At 43.7% G+C, this 19,342-nt stretch overlaps 1 protein-coding gene across 3 annotated transcripts in view; it reads left to right on the top strand.

Moving 5' to 3' along the window:
* The first annotated feature begins 5,041 nt into the window (after nucleotides 1–5,041).
* CAPN11 (calpain 11) overlaps nucleotides 5,042–19,342 on the top strand; it is a 44,172-nt gene continuing 29,871 nt past the window's right edge. The window contains exon 1 of one of the 3 annotated variants that reach the window (XM_072991858.2): nucleotides 5,042–5,059. The gene's annotated coding sequence lies outside the window, so the exon portion shown is untranslated. Of the gene's footprint in view, nucleotides 5,060–5,708; nucleotides 5,837–6,031; nucleotides 6,050–19,342 lie in introns of those variants that run through there. The other 2 variants (XM_020785098.3, XM_020785100.3) reach the window with 2 other exon arrangements.

Genomic DNA, 19,342 nt, shown 5'->3' with positions numbered 1-19,342 from the left:
CAGAAGACGGCCAAAGAGCCCGAAAAACCAACAACAACCATCCTTTATTTTCATTCCCCCCCCCATTTTATTTTTTAAAAATATTTTCCTTTTGATGTAGCACTATTCTAGATAAATGAGAAACCTTGGTATTATGTGTGCCATGCTAGGTAGATGCATTGCTGTTTCACTATGACAGTTACTTTATTTAACCAAAAACAAACAAACAAATGGAAAGTCACCATGGTCCACTGAGTGACAGCCATGGAAAAAGGAAGGAAATGGGGTTATGTCAGTGCCCCCCACCCCAGTTGACAGCACCTATCCATCCCCCCCACATTTTGTGGCTTAGTGGTTGCTTGAGGGGGAAAGAGACACATGGAACGTAAACTAAAGCAACTGCTGGGAAAACTAGCTGGATAGAAGACTGGCTTTTCTCAACCACACACACGCACCCCCTTTTGAAGAACGGAACAGCTGTCTTTGGGCCACCTGCTTAAGCTCTTAGAGCTCATCAGTAGAGGCACCATCACAAAAACGTTTGTTTAGCAGCCCCAGCTGTGGCCGCCTCCATCTTAGCTCTCCTGGAATCTCCTCTCTCAGTCCCTTCCCCATCTCTCACTTGAAGAGAGTTATTGCGCTTTGTGCTTCCTGAGGCAAATCAGCACATAACTTGCCAGCACTCATCCAGATCAAATTGCATCGTATCCAAAGGCAACTAAGCTACTTGGGCACTTAAGGCAGAAAATCTCAGATGTGTCTCTCTTAGCACGTCCTCAGCAGTAAAATAATAATAACAAATTAACCAACAATTTGTTAATATGTGTACTAACTAGAAGCAAAGCCAAGCAGACCAGCATTGCCAAATTGCTGCCCTTTCAGGACAAGCCCCACCTGAGATTGCTGCCTCAGTTGCCTAATGGTCAGGCCAGTGCTAGGCTTTGTAAGTAACCACTGTTCCAGAAGGGCCAGGTTGGAGAGGTACTTTCAGTACTAAAACTGTGTGTGTGTGGGGGGGATGTTTTAATTTAAAACTAGGCCAGAATCAGTAATATCTGTTGAAAGGTAAAACAATTTTAGGTCTACTTTAAAAAAAACGATTAACTGTACGACTGAGTAGCTTGTATACAATCTTCTTGCCTCTTTTTCTTAGTAAGGGACATTTCTATAGAATTCTGTCATGCAATTACTTGTCTGTTGCAATTGAACAATGTGGACTCAAAGGGACAGAAGGTTTCCTACATTTGCCTATATTGCCTTATAATACCTTTTGTTAGAGAAATAATGTTAACTGCTGGTTATTTGAGCCCTAATTTTGCAAAAGGTTAGTTGCATTGTTGAAGAATTTCCTGAAATTTTATACTTTGTGGTTTTTTGGGGTTTTTTTGTGGGGGGGGGAGTTTAGAATGTAGTTCATTCTTTTTTGCCTCCTCCTTTCCCACAGCACAGAGTGGGTCTCCAAATGTCTCTTTCCAGCGGAACACAGGGATACATTTGAACACATACTCAGAATGAAAAGTGAAAAAAAGAGAGATTTAAGAATTGGTTGAGATTTTGATGAAACCTTTGGGGTGAACGGATCTCTCTGTGGTTCTGATGCAGAGTGGCGTGTTTCCTGTTTTGAGGGTGCCTTTGCAGCTGCTTTTCCTTATCTTCAACCTGTATATTTATAAAAGAACTCAGATATTGCAGAGTGCCATAAGTCTCCAGTGTTCCCTGTCCTTCCTAAAGGCAGCCAAAACCATGGAAGTGCTGCTGCCCCTTGGAGCTTGTCGCCACTTGGGATGTGGAACATGCATTAACCAGGGCTAGCTCTGTCGTTAGGAAGAATGAGCCAATAGCATGTGCTCATGCAGATATGCACACACTGATATATTGTTCCTGAATCACTGACAGGTTATCCCCCACCCCACCCCTTCCCCAATAGGGAACAGAGTTGTATCTGCTACATGGCCTATTTTGCCCCACCCACCCAACCCAGTGTGCTGGAGGACATTTCTCTATCACCATTGTTCAAGTAAGAGTCGTCTGCTGGTCCACCTGGCTGCCATACATAGATTGGAAAGGGGGCACTTTTTCTTCAAGCCGCACAATGTCCTATTAACAACTTATTTGTACTGTATATTGCATCTGGAGTAGAGATAATCACAAAGAATGGGAAAATGTTATTGTTTCTCTGTAGTGTTCACATTCCCTATTATATTGTTGATATCTTGTTAAGGATTGTAACTTTTTTGTCAAGAGAAATCAGTGGACATTTGAGTGAAATCAGGTGAATACTGAGACTTGGAATGGCAACAATGGAAGAACTGGGAAAGATCATTAAGGTTAAGGACATATCACTGGAGACCAGGGTCAAAATCATCCACTCTGTTGTATTCTCAGTTACTATGCCTGAGTGTGAAAGCTAAAGAGTGAAGGAAGCCAACAGTTTGAGATACAGTGCTGGAGGAGAGCTCTGAATCCAAGATTCTCTGGAGAAGACAGTAATGCTGGCAAAGGTGGAAGGCAGCAGGAAAAGAGGAGGACCAAATACAAGATGAACTGACTCCCTAAAGGAACCACAGCCTTAAGTTTGCAGGAGCTGAGCTGGGCTGTTGAAGACAGGAAGGAGGAGCCTCGTGGCGCAGTGGTTAAATCGCTGTACTGCAGCTAAAACTGTGCTCACGACCTGGGGTTCAAATCCCAGGTAGCCGGCTCAAGGTTGACTCAGCCTTCTATCCTTCTGAGGTCGGTAAAATGAGTACCCAGCTTGCTGTGGGGCAATGTGTAGCCTGCATAATTAGATTGTAAACCGCCCAGAGAGTGCTTGAAGCGCTATGGGGCGGTATATAAGCAGCACGCTTTGCTTTTTCGCTTTTAGGAAATTTTGAAGCTATTTTTAAATTTTATTTTATTTAATCTATATCTACCCCACCTTTCAAGAATGACCCAATAGGGCTTACATCATTCAAAGACAATATTTTAAAGCTAAAACAATGAATATACAAATCGTAAAAAGGATCAAACAAATACCGCAGTAGAAGATGGTGAAAAGATTTGCAGATAAAACAGTCAAGAGAAGAGGCGGCTGAATTTGTCCTGTTCATTTAGATAAACCTGCCTCTGGGAAGCCAGGTGTCTCCTATACTTCTGTGACCTCTATTGTACCTGTAACTTAGCACCATGCATAAGCTGGCTGAGATACAATGAGGAAAATAAATAAAATGGGAGGCCCAAATAAGCTTAAACAAATAGTGGAGGAGAGTTTCCAGGCCAATCTTACCCAGCTGCATTCCACCTTGTTTACTTGCCTGGTGTGTGTAATGCAGCACCCCACCTGTCTCCTTTGGGCCTTGACTTCAGTTTAGTCCAGCATCCCTCACGCTCATCCAGGGTTTCACATCAAATGACCAAGCATACTCTGTGATTTTTTCCAGTCTCATAACAACCTGTGCCCAAAGTATGTACTGTATACTAGAGCTGTATACATACAGCTGCAGAAATGTACACATTGCAACTCCAGCAAGGATGATTAACGTGACTAAATAGCATGGTCATCCTGCTAGCCGGATGAAATACTAAGAGTTCAAAACCATGTACAGTATGTTTTATTGGGAGAGTAAGTCCCATCAAACTCAGTGCTCATTTCCAAGCGAACATTCACAGGAATGAGCTGCATGACTACAGGTGGAGGGAGATCTGTTTTAGAGAGGCATGCAAGCACTTTGACTGTGTACCCCCTTAATACTCCTATGGCTCAGCTTTGCCTCACATCTCACAACAGTCCTTCAAATTCAAAGGAGGAATTAAAGGCTCAGCACTCAAGGACACTAAAAGCAGAAGGCCTATTTATGCTCCCTTTTAAAAAGACAATGTAGTTTATTTGGTTTAAATAGAGGGAGGGACTTTTAGAAAGGGCATACAGTATATTAGTAATTCAGGGAAACAGCAGCCACAATTAAGTAAATCTCTGTAAACTAGAAGTTTAAGGTAGGTAAGAAGACTGCAGATTCCAGGATGTTTGGGGTGGAGTGAGATTCTCATCAATGTTTAAATGCCTATTTTTGGATAATTAATTATTAAATGGGGGCAGAGAGAGAATCCATTGTATTTTAATAATCAACTTATTTTTACATTTTAAGATAAAATATTGTTTATTTATTTCTGGACACCACCTTTTAAGAAGGATGGCACCAAACTGGAACAAATTCAGAGGAGGGCACTAGGGATGATCAGGGGACTTAAAACCAAGCCCTATGAGGAAAGGCTGAAAGAATTGGGCATGTTTAGCCTTGAGAAACAAAAACTGAGGGGAGATAGGACAGCACTTTTCAAATACTTGAAAAAGTACAGAGGAGGGGCAGGATGTTTTGTCAATCATCCCAGAGTACAGGATATGTAATAATGGGCTCAAGTTACAGGAAGCCAGATTTAGGCTGAATATCAGGCAAAACTTCCTAACTGTTAGAGCAGTAGGACAATGGAGCCAATGACTTGGGAGGGGGGGAGCTCCAGTGCTGGAGGCATTCAAGAGAAAGATGGAAAACTATCTATCAGATCTGCTTTGACTTGGATTCCTAAATTGAGCAGGGGGTTGGACTTGATGGCTTCATAGGCCTCTTCCAACTCAATCATTCTGTTATTTAGCCAGTCCTGGGAGTTTGTGATTAAAAATAAAACAAGAGGAAGAGGGAAGTGGGGCAGGGTAACAAATGTGACTTTCTACTAATCCAGAGGTGAGGAATTTGTGGCCCTATTCCAAATGCTGTGGGACTCTCCTCACCCCACAGCATGGCCACTGATCAGGATGGTGGGAATTACAGTTGAACAATATCTAGAGACTCAGATTTTCCCCACCTTTGTTTAACCTTGTTTAGGATTACACAGGCTAGGTTGTAATAGGATGACTTTCTTAGCTTAAGCAAATAATCTGTTTCTTTGGAGGGTATGCATGTCTAATATAAGCCCTTCCCGAATTGATTCACACCAGATGTTTGTACAACACTGAACAGAGCCAGCGTGCAGAACCAGGGAGCAGCCTGGAAGTAAAGGAAGAAGCCTCTGAGAAAAAGCAATCTGTGTGTCCTCTGAAATACAGGTAAAGAGGTGAGGGGGCTCTTTCTCTACATTGCACCCCTTAGACTTCCAGCATCTTTACCATCCTGGCCAAACTTTTAAGAGCCAGTGATTCGTGCATCTTGGTAATTCCCTCATCAGGTTAATCATACTGCCCTCGTGCCAGTTAATAACTAACTAAAGTTTATGACAAACTATACAGGCTATTATTTTTCTTGGCCCATCTTTCATGAAAATCCGAGAGCGAGCTTTCTCTCTGCGGTGTTCCCAAGATCTGTGATGAAGGCTGGGCGGATTCGCTCCTTTTTGTCTTTATCGCAGTTTATTCTGGTAGAATTTTTGGGGAACTCCAGAAAGTTGGGTGTTGCATTCTTCGCTGGCTGTGCTTCCATGGGAAGCTGGCTCAAATTTGGGGTGTGAGGGGAGAAAAGGGGGATTTTTGCTCAATAAACAAACAAATAAATAAATCACAAAGGGTCATCGTTTGTACAATTTCATGGTTTGGCCGGAAGCGATCCCTTTGGCGGCGGGGGCGCGCCCGAGGACCCGGCCGAACCTGCCTCGGCTGCGGCGCCTTTAAGTCTCCCTCCCCTCCCCTCCCCTCCCCTCCCCTCCCCTCCCCTCCCCGCCCGCCCCCCGGCCTCAATCCGAGCCGCAGGCACATCCTGCCAAGCCAAACCCCACCTTCGCGGCAGCCGAGACTGCGGCGATGAGCACGAGCAGCAGGGCGTAGTAGGGAGGTGCCCCCGCCAGGCGAGCCGAGAAGAAGCGGAACTCTGGCCTCGCCAAAGCCCGCGCAGTAAGTCCACGACGCCCGCTCGCCGGCCCGGGGGCTCTTTGACAATCCGATTAAGCTCCCGCCGCCGCGCAAGGAGAGTTGCTAATTTGAGCGCCCTCGTCCTCCTTACCCCGGCATTTGCTTCAGTGCCCGGCCTGGAGGCGCCGCTGGACCAAGCGCCCTGCCCAAATGTGGCGGCGGCGGCGGCTTCTTGCCCTGCCAGCACCAGCCCAAGTAATTGGGGGCAACTGGCCAGAGGAATCGGGGCGGGGAAGGGGGGGAGATCTCCATTTCCACGACACAAAATGGGAGCCGGTGCGCTGTCTCAGGGCCGGCTTTCCTTCCTGGGTGGACTGGAACGGGGACTCTCTGTCTACCCCAGTGGAGGTCTGGCCGTATCTGGGGGTCGAGGGGGTGGCCGGCGGTCCCGTCTTGCCCTTCCGTCGAGCGCTCTCGGTGGCAGGGCCGCTTTGTTCTTCGGGGAGGGGGGGGGCTGAGGGAGGGGCCGGCCAGCTCTCCCCGTCCCCGCGCGAGCCCGGTCCTGTTTTCCACTCTGACGCCTGGAAAGGGCTTCAGGAGGGCGTCGGAGGTGGGAGGCCGTGGCCAAGGGCCCCGAGCACCGGCAGGCTCGGGAAGGGACCTGCTTATATGGCTTCCGAGTTGCCAAATCTGGGGGAAGGGTCTTTTTTCCAGCCGGTTCCTGCGGGATCGTCCCTTTTTCCTGCCCCGCCCTCTGCAATCAGATCTCGGCCTGGAAGCCCAGAGGAGCGCAAGGGACTCGGGGCAGCTTTCCTGCTAGTTAGTCTCTTCATCCGGCTGGTCTCCTTGATGCACCTTCTCTTGGAATCGGATCAGGCGGCAGGAGTGGCGGGGGGGGGCAGCATCCTGAGCCGAGGAATTAACTGAGCAGCCCCGAAAAGGAACGCCTCCTCTGGGTAGCGGCAGAGGACTACCGCTCTTGAAGTGCGCAAGGAACATGGTCTCGGGGTAGTTTTAGGTCGTTGGTGGAGGACGAATGTGCTGGGTCCCCTGTTCAGGTCGACGGCCATAGAATAGGCCAGAAGAGTTGTGCCAGCCCGTTGGAAAGTGAGGCATTATTTGCTGTTGCTTAGTACCTTTTGCTTGCTCTGCTGGGGTGATGCTGTCTGTAACTCTGAGTCACGTTGGGAGGTGAAGCCCTGGGACAGTTCCTCCAGGAACTTATTTCTGCAGGGAATGCAAGGTCACCCAGGAGTAAATTCTACACCCATGAGCTACTTGCATGTTACAGCCCTTGATTTTAGGGAGAAATCTGTTGCTTTAGCCAAGCCAAAACCTATAATTGTGGCCAGTTTGAGATGTGCTGATAGCCGCTCTTCATTTATGTCATACTTGTTGTTCTCCTGTATAAACAACTAAACATTTTAGAGGCATTAGTGGAAAAGTCATGCAGCCTATTTTTGTGCACCTTAAACTGGCCACATTCTGTTGGCTTTAGAAGGCAGCACTTGATGACTCATAGTTTCTCTTTGGTTGATAGAGAACCAAGCCAAGAATTGTTATATGAAAATGTATAAAGCATGGCCATGCTAAACAATGATCTGGGTGCTTTATGGCTACTTTTCACAGAGTTGTGCTGACCCCTTTAGCCTAGCCTGTTGAAACTAGTCTCTCACTGCTGTATTTCCTAGCGGTTCCCCTTGGCATTTTGCTGCAAAGAAACTGCTGTATTCCTGGGATTCTGCTCTCTCCCCCCCCCCCCCCATCCTCGGCCTTTATGCTGTGAGCATTCATCCTTCTCCTTCTGCATGCTCTCAAGGGTTAGAGTATGAGATGTCACATGACAGTTGGGTGCAGTTTACACATGTTCTTTATACTTTGCTGGACCGATTCTGTCAATATGTAGGTTCTCTTTTTTCACAAATCGAATATATAAACTTGTAGGTTCTTTCTGGTTTGGCATGTTGGGTGCTGATACAACAGTAAAACTAGCTACAGTGATTTTTCTTTCTTCTGCAGTGTGAGCTCATCTTTTTGTCTTATTAATACAAATGATAGAAAATAAGCTAGTTGAGTAGTTAATTCTATTCACAGTCATGAAGTTCAGCTAAGTTACTGCTTTCTGTTTTGCCAAGTGTTGCGTATCAGTTTGTTCACTCAGGTCTAAATCCAGCTGGTACTCCCAACTAGCATAGTCTCATTAAACCTGTGGGATTTTTGTATGCATCGACTCACAATATAGCAGCTGGTTCAATGGGTCCAACTTTATGTGGGGCGAATAATTGGATTTAAGCCTTAGAGACTTTTTGTTTCAAGAATCGTCGTCATTTAGTCGTTTAGTCGTGTCCAACTCTTCATGACCCCATGGACCAGAGCACACCAGGTCCTCCTATCTTCCACTGCCTCCCAGAAGTGTGTCAAATTAATGTTGGTTGCTTCGATGACACTGTTCAACCATCTCATCCTCTGTCGTCCCCTTCTCTTCTTGCCCTCACACTTTCCTAACATCAAGGTCTTTTCCAAGGAGTCTTCTGTTCTCATGAGATGGCCAAGGTACTGGAGCCTCAGCTTCAGGATCTGTCCTTCCAGTGAGCGCTCAGGGTTGATTTCCTTTAGAATTGATAGGTTTGTTCTCCTTGCAATCCAGGGGACTTTCAAGAGCCTCCTCCAGCACCACAATTCAAAGGCATCAATTCTTCGGCGGCTTTCTTTATGGTCTTATGTTTTAAGAATAGTACATTATAAAGGTTGCAAAAACTATTTTGAGATTAGGAGTGGATAACATGAAGCAGATCCGTTATATTACAGCCACTAGATAAGCAGTGTTGTGGGTAGCCTCCTGTTGCCAATACTTGCTGAACTGGATTTTCCTGAGCTTGGCCCTTGAGGGAGAATTATTCAAATAGAACAGAGAGAGTGTACTTGCAGATCAGCCCCAATGTTCCATACACGTTGGGAAGAGTGGGTATTAAAACTTTACAGGCTTAAGATTTCCTTAGAAAACTGAAACTTAAATGATGTAGTGCTCCAAAGCTTGTTTGTTTGTATTTGTTTGTTTGCTTATGTCAGGGGTGGGCAATTTCTATGGGGGGGCCACATGAAAAATCTGAACTGTGTTCGGGGGCCGAACCAACTTTACTTAAAACTAAAATGAAACAGTGATGTCATGATAGTTTCTATTTTAAACTTGTTAATCTTCGCAAATACTAGAGAATTTTGTGGTATGTTAAAGATAAGCAACTGATCAACTTTAGACAAAAAATTATAAATGGTTTGGATGTTCAAAACTGTCCGCAGGCCGGACAGGAGCGGCTCGCGGGCCGTATGTGGCCCTCGGGCCGCACTTTGCCCAGGTCTGGTTTATACCCTTCTTTTCTCCTTAAAAAGAACCCAAGGCAGCTTACATCAGTAAAAGACAATATTTAAAACCTAAAAACAGTATGTATGCAAATGCTAAAAAGAATCAGACAATTACCATATTAAAGCACTAAATAAAATCAACGCCAAAGACACATTCAAAGCAACAAGCCATAATAGTCCATTTAAAAACCCCTCTCAGACAGACAGTCATTATGGGATAGCCTGCCTGAAGAGAAAGGTCTTCATCTCCTTGTGGAAGGACAGCAAAGATGGGGCTAACCTGGCCTTCTGTGGAGGGGAGTTCTAGAGTTTCAGAGCAGCAACAGAGAAGGCCCTCATCAAACAGACCTGTGAGGGTGGTGGGACCAAGAAAAAGGTCTCCCTTGATCTTAAAACTGGGCAGTCTTGTAAAGGGGGATGTGGTCTTTGAGATAGCTTGGATCCAAGTCATTAAGGGTTTTATAGGTTAAGACCAGCACTTTGAATTGTGCCCGGAAACTAATCAACAGCTAGTGGAGTTGATGTAACCAGAGGTTTAGGTGATCCCTGTGACCAGCCCTAGTCAGCTGGTGGATTCTGGACCCACTTAAATTTCCAAACACTTTCCAAAGACAGCCCACGTAGAGTGCATTGCAATAGTCCTGCTGGGACGTAACTAAGGCATATGTCGTCGTGATCAGATCAGACCTCTCCAGGAATGGGAGTAGTAGTAGCAGCAGCAGCAAAAATTACACCTTGTCACACTCAGTTATATTAGCAGAAAATTATGCTCTATTTTTGTTTTGTTTAAATTTGATTAAAAAAATATAAAAAGGAAATTCTTTAGAGTCTTCATTTTTGTAGAAGCTGCATTGCTGGTCTGCCAGAGAGGAATGATTAATTTATGACAATATAGCTTTCTTTGGAAACATGTCATTAAAGTGACTACTGATTAGATCTTTCTGACCCTATGTAGTTGAGCCTAGAAGAGTTGTGTCCCTTGACTGCAACTCCCAGAATCCCCCAGCCACATGGAACTTGGAAAAGGTGGGTTTTTTGGATTACTACTCCCAGAATCATGGGAGGCAAGATTCTGGGAGTTGTAGTCCAAAAACATAAATACACCAGGCTTTGATAGGGACATATTTCTAGTTTAAAGAAAACCTGTACTCTACAATGAACACAGGGTGAATACATATCTTATCCTTACCCAGAAGAACAGGCAGTTTATGCCCCTCTATCTCTGAATAAATAGAACCGTACATTTTAAGAATATCTGAACATAGCTCTTGAATTGATTCTGCTTCCAACACCCAGGTTGCTTGTCTACCTCACTTTAAAAAATTGTATGGAGGTTGGGAAGGATTTGGTTGACAAAAGTTATGTAAGCAGGTGGGCAGAAAATAACTGAGCAAGCAATAGACGAGGAATGTCAATATTGTCATGCAGCCATGAGGGCCAGACAGTGGCCTTTCAAAAGGCTATTTTACATGAATTATCACATACTGTACTGTTAACTCTAGTGAAACTGCCTGGTTCATCATGACATTTGGGAAACTGGTCCTCAGGACTGAGGCCTTGGAATTGCCACTCTCAATTTCCTGTTCACCTTTTGGAGAAAGTATCTATACTGGGGGGGGGGGGGACCATCTGAAATATAACAAGTGTAGTGATTGATGGAGCAAAGGCTCCTCCCATATGTTCAGTCAAAGAAGTAGGAATTGAAGGTATAAGAAATTCATCAGGCAGTGCCAATGCACCCTCCTCACCATTTCAGTTTGCATTTAAAGTGACAGGTTTCAAATAATCTGGGATCTGTCTTCTGACATGGCTGAAATATCTGCAGATCTTTGACCCACTCTTTAAAGCAGTGTGTTAGTCTCCCAACCACTACATAAAAGGAAGCTTGGATTTTTTTTTCCTTAGGAGCAATGGGAATGAATGGGAGAAAGTCGGTGGCGGGCGGGGTGCACCTCCTTTTTCTCTCTCCATTATAGTTCCTCATTTCCACCTTTCTGTCTATGTTTATCTTCAAGACTTATGCAACAAGATAGTACCCTTTAGCTTCAGATTTCTTGAAGGCTTTATGCTTGCGATCATGTAAAAGCCACTTTTGTGCAGTTGGCAGATTTTGGTGAGAAAAAATTCCCAGGAACTCTGCAGCATCCTGCTGCAGGTGGAGGGATTCAGGTCTGATTCTCCTCCAAGAATGCAGATTTATGCAATATGTCAGGAAGACTTGGGGAAGAAGGCTGTGCTAACTGCTTCTCCAAAGTCATGGAGTGTTTGACTTAAAGGAAAACTGAGGCATTTAAAGATCTCCCTGAAAGAATGCAGCCAAAGCAAACCTTTGCCACTAGATTCTGTGGAGTGTAGAAACTGATGTTTACTCAGATTATAGTCTCAGCACTACACTGATAAATACCCTTTCACTTGTATAAAGTGCTATCTTTTACTATTTTTGGAGAACTTTACATAAGAGTAAATAAGAATAGTTAAAATGCTTGAGAAACAACAAATGGAAGGAATTGAAAGTATGCTTTCTGGATTCAGAATCTATGTATATCTGATAGAGGTCTGTATTTGGGAGACAAAGAAGGCTCAGGGGCTTTGAACTCTGAATCTTGCAACTTGGTGTAACTGCTCCCAGAGACCAGGATCCTCTTAGTTGCCCACTTTGGAGGGGTCTCTTCTCAGGACGAAATCATTCAGGACTTCAAGGGTGCTGCCATGGTTGCGAAATGAACATTGCCTTGGGGGAGGAAACTCTATATTGCTTCTCATAATTATCATTTGCTATATCAGGAAATGGGTGTAGTAGAAGCTACTTCTGCAGAATGAAATGACCATGTGAGTTGTATGCATCTGATAATCGTGCTCAGCTTTGCTTCATGGGCCAGAAAGTGTGCTGAAAGAGGGAAAGTGGCAGGGGAAACAGTGTCCTCTTTCACTCATGTAGGTTTAGAAGCTGAAAAAACATTGGCCACTCAATAAGGAAATGACTGGAAAAGGTATTATGAACTGAATGATCCAGAATCAGAGAACTGTGGCGCTGAAAGGGACCTCAAGGGTATTTCAGTCTTAACAAAGCAGGAAATCCACACCTAAAACATCCCTGATAGCATGTGTATAGTAAGGTAAAGGTTCCCTTTCACAATTTGTCCAGTCATGTCCGACTCTAAGGGGCGGTGCTCATCTCCGTTTCCAACCCATAGAGCCAGCGTTTGTCTGAAGACAGTCTTCCGTGGTCACGTGGCCAGCACAACTAGACACAAAATGCCATTACCTTCCCACCGTGGTGGTACCTATTTATCTACTCCCATTTCGCATGCTTTTGAACTGCTAGGTTGGCGGGAGCTGGGACAAGCAACGGGGGCTCACTCCGCTGCGTGGATTCGATCTTACGACTGCAGGTCTTCTGACCTTGCAGCACAGAGGCTTCTGTGGTTTAACCTACAGCGCCAAAGGTAGATGCATACAAGAATGAGATGCAAAGAAATGTCATGGCTCTTCTGGATGCAGCCTCCAGCCTAAGGACACAATCTTGTGGAAGTGGCGTAAATCTCAAGATGTAATATACTGTCCTTGAGTGTCTTCTGCCTGTAGCCAATTTGTTACTGTTTCCTAATAACTGTAGCACTCAGTATTGAACCTGAGAAAAGCACTTAGAATTGCCAGTTGCATGAGGTGGAGAAATCAGTTTTCTTTTATCCCCCATTTAAAATTTTTTAAACCTTAAAACTACAATCCTTCAGTCTACTTCAATATGCAGTAGCAGGATCCATAATTTCTCCCCCTCCCATCCTCCACTACAGCCTTCTATGATGCCAGATCCTTATCCAAATACAGTACATATTCCCATCCTTCCAGAGCAGCTTTTAGGGGTGCATGGGGGATGTTGCAAGTTCTGACCAGTTCTTCAACAACTATTTCTCTTCCATCTGCACTGGCCAAATTCATTCAATAAATTTATTCCTATTGTGGAGAGGACCATGTTGTGCCTACCTGCCATACAGGAGTTGAAGAGGAGGAATTGCTCATTAAAAAATTTGGTAACCCTAATTCAGAGCTAATATAGTTGAAAGGACAAAGATTCCAGCCAGAAACCACAATTCTAGGGCTCCAGTTGACAAATCAGTCAATCTACCCACTTCCCAAGACAGGTCTTCAAGTACAGCTGGAGTGTGCCGTTCTCAGCCATAGCCCAGGCAAGGGAGGGGTAGGGTCTCCCCACCCCACCCATGTGTACACACACAGGAGGAGAGTAGCTCTTCCCCCTCCCCTTCTACCCCGCTAGGACAATGCTGAATATGTTGCAGGCTAGGATCACTTTTGGAAACAAGGCCAGCTGGGAATGTCCTTAGAGAGCAAGTGTATAGATGTGCCTAGAGACTCAAAGACCACAATTCATTCTGTTGTCACACAGTTAAAGTGGAGCAGAGCAGCTGACACCTGTTTCTTCTCTGCTTTCTAATGTGGGAGGAATGGAGTATGTGGCCTTCCAGGTGTTTTGAGCTATGCAGGCTGAAGCTGATGAGCATGACAGCTACAGCATTTGGAGTATGTATTAGCACAGAAGGAAAGCTGACTGGTGTGCCTCAGATTATTTCAGATTCAGCCAATCCAAGAAGTTAATAGGAGGCAATATCATGGGATAAGCTCCTTGGGATCACCTGGTTGGCAAGACCAGGAAGGTTGTGGCCTGTGATGCTAATGTAGGTGCATTGTACTAAGCTAGTGTTACCTCCTGAGTCCACAGCCCTTGCCTGCACAGAGCATTAAAAGCTAGATCTCTGTCACACATGAAAGCATGGCCACAACCAGATATAGTGGTGCCTCGCTTAACGATTACCCCATTTAACGATGAAATCGCTTCACGTTGTGTTTTTTGCAGTCGCTATTGCGATCGCAAAACGATGATTGAATGGGATTTTTTCGTTTCACAATGATCAGTTCCCTGCCTCGGGAACCAATTTTTCACTTTACGACAATCAGAAAACAGCTGATCGTCAGGTTTCAGGAATTGTAACCCTCTCAGTAAGCCTGGCACCAGTGATGTTGCTGGCTGCACAGATGTTGCCTCTTGTATAGGAAACAGTATCCAAAGAGGTATAGTGCTAACAACAACAAAATGTATGTGAGACTATAAACTTGAGTTGCAAACAAAGCATTTTGTCATGGGAATTCTTATGCATTGCACCAGTAAGAAGTACAATATCACAATATTGGGTGATCTAACAATATGTTATCACATATATCTCTGCTTACAGCAACTAATAGCTGAGATATTGTTACTGTTAATAATTACTTGGAGCAATATAATTGGGAGTGGTGTTTTAGATAGCAAGACCAGATTCTTCATTATTTTATTTTTATTAACAATAAAAATTGTTCTGTCAGAACAAAACTTGGCTTTTGGTCTTGGATCTCCACCCAGTGATACTAGTGGTTGGATCTGGGTTCTAGCTGTTTTACTCAGCCCACCTCTGTGTAGGGGCAGCTTTGATATGTTTTGAGGGCTTCCCGACACCCCTAGATCTCCCCACATGCTCATTTTTAAAAGTTTTAAAAATATTTTGGCATCTCAAGCGTGCAAGCGGGCTATTTTCACTTTTTAAAAATTATTCTAATTTATTTTTTTAATAAAGGTTTAAAACCACCCATCTGACCAGTGGTTGCTCTTATTTATATAAAAATATTGAAGGGGCTTGTTTGTGTCATGGGTAGAACTGGGCATGCACCAGAACCACAAACCAGAAAAATCGATAAATTGGCCTGGTTCATGGTTCAGTTTGTGTCCCATTTGGAAATCTTACTTTGCTGAAGCAAAATGAAGCACTAAACTTTTCCCACTTCAGTGCTTCATTTTGCTTTGGCAAAATAGATGCCCACCTGGGCCCTTCCCACTGCGCCCCGGAGTGGTTTTGCCGTTGCCATTGTCAGAGAGAGCAGGTTGACTTTCCTTCCGGGAGCCAGGCCCACAGCCTCTGTGCAGGCACCCGCCTATTAGCTGAGTGGTGAGTGCATGTGCAGAAGCAGCAAGTAACCACAAACCATCACGAACCACCAGTTTTCCAGTTCGTGCCCATCTCTAGTCATGGGTCTAAGTGTGGCCCTCTAAGGTTCAGGGAAGGGTTGTTTTGCACACTGGGACTTCTAAAGCGTGTCCTTAAGTTGGTGTTCTGTCAGGAATAATTGGGCATTCCCTCAGTGTGTCTGTTATGGCAAGAAGATGTCCAGCATTCTGCCAGTGTAGCTGGGCTTCTGTCAGGTCTTGTGGACTTTCAGTTCACATGAAATAATACTTTATGGTCTCCTTGCATTCTTGTCTGAATAAATCTCCAGTTTAGTTCTTTTATCTGCCTTTCCAGATATAATATTGAACTACACACAGTGGATAAAAATCAGTTTCCCCCCAAAATTTAAATTTAATAACAATTTAAATTATACAAATATTTTTATTTAAATCATCAAAAAAATCATCAAGATTTATTTAAATCATGATTTCAATTGTTTTGATTCAAATCAAATCCATCCTGGAATTAGGTACACATAACTGCCCAACTTCTAAAAGCAGGATGGATTTGTGATTTAAATTTTAAAAGCTGGATTTTTTTTGATGATTTAAATTTAAAAATCATTTTTGAAAATTTAAATCATGGTTTAAAGGCATTTGACTTTTTTAAAAAAATCATTAATCTTTATCCACCCTGGCAAACTGACAGTATATACTGGCTTCAGAATGTGTGCGCTTGGACTGAGTGGTGTACCATATGGGAGAAAGAAAAGGGAAATGACTCAGGGTTATTTCCATAGCAACAAGCTGAGTATCAAAACAACTGGGTGCAAAATTTGGATATATACAAAAATACAATATTCAAATAGCTATGTTCTTTGCTGTGTGGACTTGATACTATATCATATACTGCATCCATTTTGTGTCTTTGGGGCTTAATAGAAGTTTAAGGGTATGATTTTGATCAGAAAAGCGGCATGGGGGAAAGTGGAGTGACTGTGTGGCTGATATTCATTCATTCATTCATTCATTCATTCATTCATTCATTCATTCATTCCATTTATACCCTGCCTATCTGGTCATTGCGACCACTCTAGGTGGCTTACAACAGAATACAAATGCAAGAGTAGGTGAAAGACCTTTATAGAGCACTAATTTTAAAAAAAACCTGTACAATATGTGAGCTTTTGTGGGTAAATCCCACTTCTTCAAGGCAAAGTACTAAAAGTCCAAATGTTCATGGCAAGATGTCCTTTGTCAGGAACATTTGGACTTTGGGACTTTGCCTTGAAGAAGTGGGATTTCCCCAGAAGAGCTCACAAATTGTACAATTTTTTGTGTTTTTTTTTTAAAATTAGTGGTCTACAAAGGTATTGCCGATTAGCTGCTCTTGCATGGGATAAGGGCAACCCTCCTCAACATACACATTACTACCCAATCCAATACACATCCCATGTGATTGCTTTTGACTGTTTAACACAATAGTCCAGTTCAAGCATTCATTTTCTTCATTCCCAAGAGCAGCAAGGCAGCGTGTCCCTTGCCACTGCCACCCCCCCCTGCGTTCACCATGCATTATGAGAAGTCTGCAGAGGACAATCTGAATAAGGCAGAAAATGGAAGATGACCTGGTTCCAGATTTGTCACAGCACACACCTCAGTACTCCTCTTGTCACACATTGTGTTGTGGCAGCAAGAAGTACAGGCATCCATATCAGAGTTGTTCAGACTTGCTTTCTGTTAGCAGAACAGCCCATGTGCATCACAGAAAACCACAAATCAGGAAGCTTGGTGTGGTTTGATGACTGTGCCTTGGAATCTGTTTCTCTCCACCCTGCCCAAGTGAGTCAGCTGTAGAAGAGGCTGGTCTGGATGGAAAGATCTGCATGTAGCGGGAAGGAAGTCTGTGTAAACTTGGGGCATTGAAACAAGTTTTAGCTCACAATAATTGCTCTCAGTTCCAACATCATCCCAAAACTAGTTATGCCTTGTTAGATATAGTGCTCACTTGTAGTGCAGGGGTTGGGAACCTGTGGTCCTCCAGATGTTGCTGGACTTCAACTCTCATTTGCCTCACTCACAGCTACAATAAACCACTGTTCAGATCTGTTAAAATAGTAGATCAGTGACATCTGGAGGGCCACAAATGCCCCATCTCTGTTTTATTATGTTGCATCAAAGCAAAGTCAGCAGTTGGCTTTCAGTATAAAAGCTGGAGGAGTTTATACTTTAGCTCTGTTGGGAAGCCTTTGTGCAGTCTGCGATGTAAAAGCTGGCCTATCCCCAGAGAAAGTGCATTTAAATTTTAAAAATTGGATGTTTTAAAATGATTTAAATCAAATCGTGATTTAGATTGATTTTTATCCACCCTGCCAGCAGGGATCTGCAGGCCCTGATGGCTATAATCTGAGTTGTGCAAACCGGGTAGCCATCTTTTAGTGAATTCACAATGTTTTGACCTTATATGCATTTAGTCCAGGGTGTCTTCAAACTGCAAGGACTTCTGGGCGTATTGTGTGTCCTATGAACTGCTTTTAGTGCAGTTGGTTTTGCACGTACAAAATCTAGGATCACTTCCCCGTCTAGCCTCTAAACTCACTGTAATCTTAGATTCTCATCCAGATTATTGAAGTCTGGTAAGGAAAAAATAAGAGGGCCACAGAGCTGAATAGGATGCGGAGAGGCTGCACAAATCTTTGGCATATGCAACTGTCTACATGCTTTGATCCAGCATAACAAAGAAAAATGCCTTAAAAATATTTTTCTCAAAACTCCTATTATTGTCATGCTGGTTTAAAAAACTAATGTGTTTTCGGTAATAATTTTGGGTGGGTTTTTGCTGTTAAAAACCAGTGATTTAGAAGAACTCTCATGTAGGTTTCTCTAAGCAATTAGTATAGATAGGTTTGGAAGAAAAAAAGAGTTTCAGTTTTTATGACTCAAAGCCAGATCACCTCTAATGTTAACTGTATGTTCATACAATCACCCTTAATCTGGCCATGTTTATCTTGGAGAAATTGTGTGTAAGCAAGGAATCCTCTGTTGAAAACCACCTCTTACTATCCATATTTTTACAAAAAGCTTCAGGGAAGAATTATAGCCAGGTATGAGGCAGTGTTCATTAGAAAACCAGTATGGAGCCATCTCTTTGTTTGGAGGCACATTCTGATCATTCTTCCTGTAAAATAAGAACAGAAGAAAACCCATCCTGGGTCAGACCAAAAAGCTGTCTAGTCCAGTGTTTTGCTCCTTTGCTGACCAGTGTGGTGTGATACTCCAACCAGTATTCACCAGTAAGCTGCATTGAAAGTATCCTGCTGCCTTTTTAATGTGTGCTTCCTTGCACACATGACCAATGTCACATGACATTTTGCTCTAGGAAAAAAGGCTTCCTTTCTGCAAACTTCTCACAGCTGTCTGGGCTGCCCCTCTCTCTTTCCTCACCCCAACCCGGGCCTCAGGGCCAGCTCCCATTAACCTGGCTTGGTCCAACTGTGAAGTGGCTCCTGCTATGTTGGGCAGACTGCCAGTATCTTGTTCATGACAAAAGTATTGCTGTTTGTTCATTGAACTGGAGTGCATGAATTGCTGAACAGTGTTGTCATTCCAGCCACAGCTAATTCTCTTTCTACCAAACTTGATCCCCTAAAAATAAGGTTGCCACCTTAATGGGTGCATGTGGAGATACAGTATATATAAAATTATACAATGCAGTTTGGGGAGAAAGGCCTTACCTGTTTAATTTCTGCCTCTCATACAGCTGTTGGGGGCCTTGCTAGAAAAAAAGACAGTTGTAATAAACATCAGATGAAGATGGGATAGTCACTGGGAAGTACTTACTGTCAAAACAGAACTGAAATATTAGTCACTGAGTCCACCTCTTGTAAAAGAGGCACAGTGGGGAATCAAACTGTTAACCTCTGGCTCCACATCTACATGCCTAAACCACTGAGCCATCCAGCAGTTTAAACTCTCAGATGCCCCAGCCAGCTTGGCCAGTAGAAAATAATCATGGAAATTGTTGTCCAACTTTGGAGATGAAAATTTCCCGCCATAGTTTCAGAGCCATCAAGTACTGATGTAAACCTGCTGGTAAGTTTCCATGATTACAATGTATTGTTGTTGTAGGTCTTTTGGGCTGTTTGACCATGTTCTGGAGGTTTTTCTTCTTAACGTTTTGCCAGTCTCTGTGG

This window comes from Pogona vitticeps, chromosome 1 (assembly GCF_051106095.1).
Source record: "Pogona vitticeps strain Pit_001003342236 chromosome 1, PviZW2.1, whole genome shotgun sequence".
NCBI lineage: Eukaryota > Metazoa > Chordata > Lepidosauria > Squamata > Agamidae > Pogona > Pogona vitticeps.
Note: the sequence above shows the minus strand (reverse complement) of the source record. Positions and strands in the feature narration are given on the sequence as shown.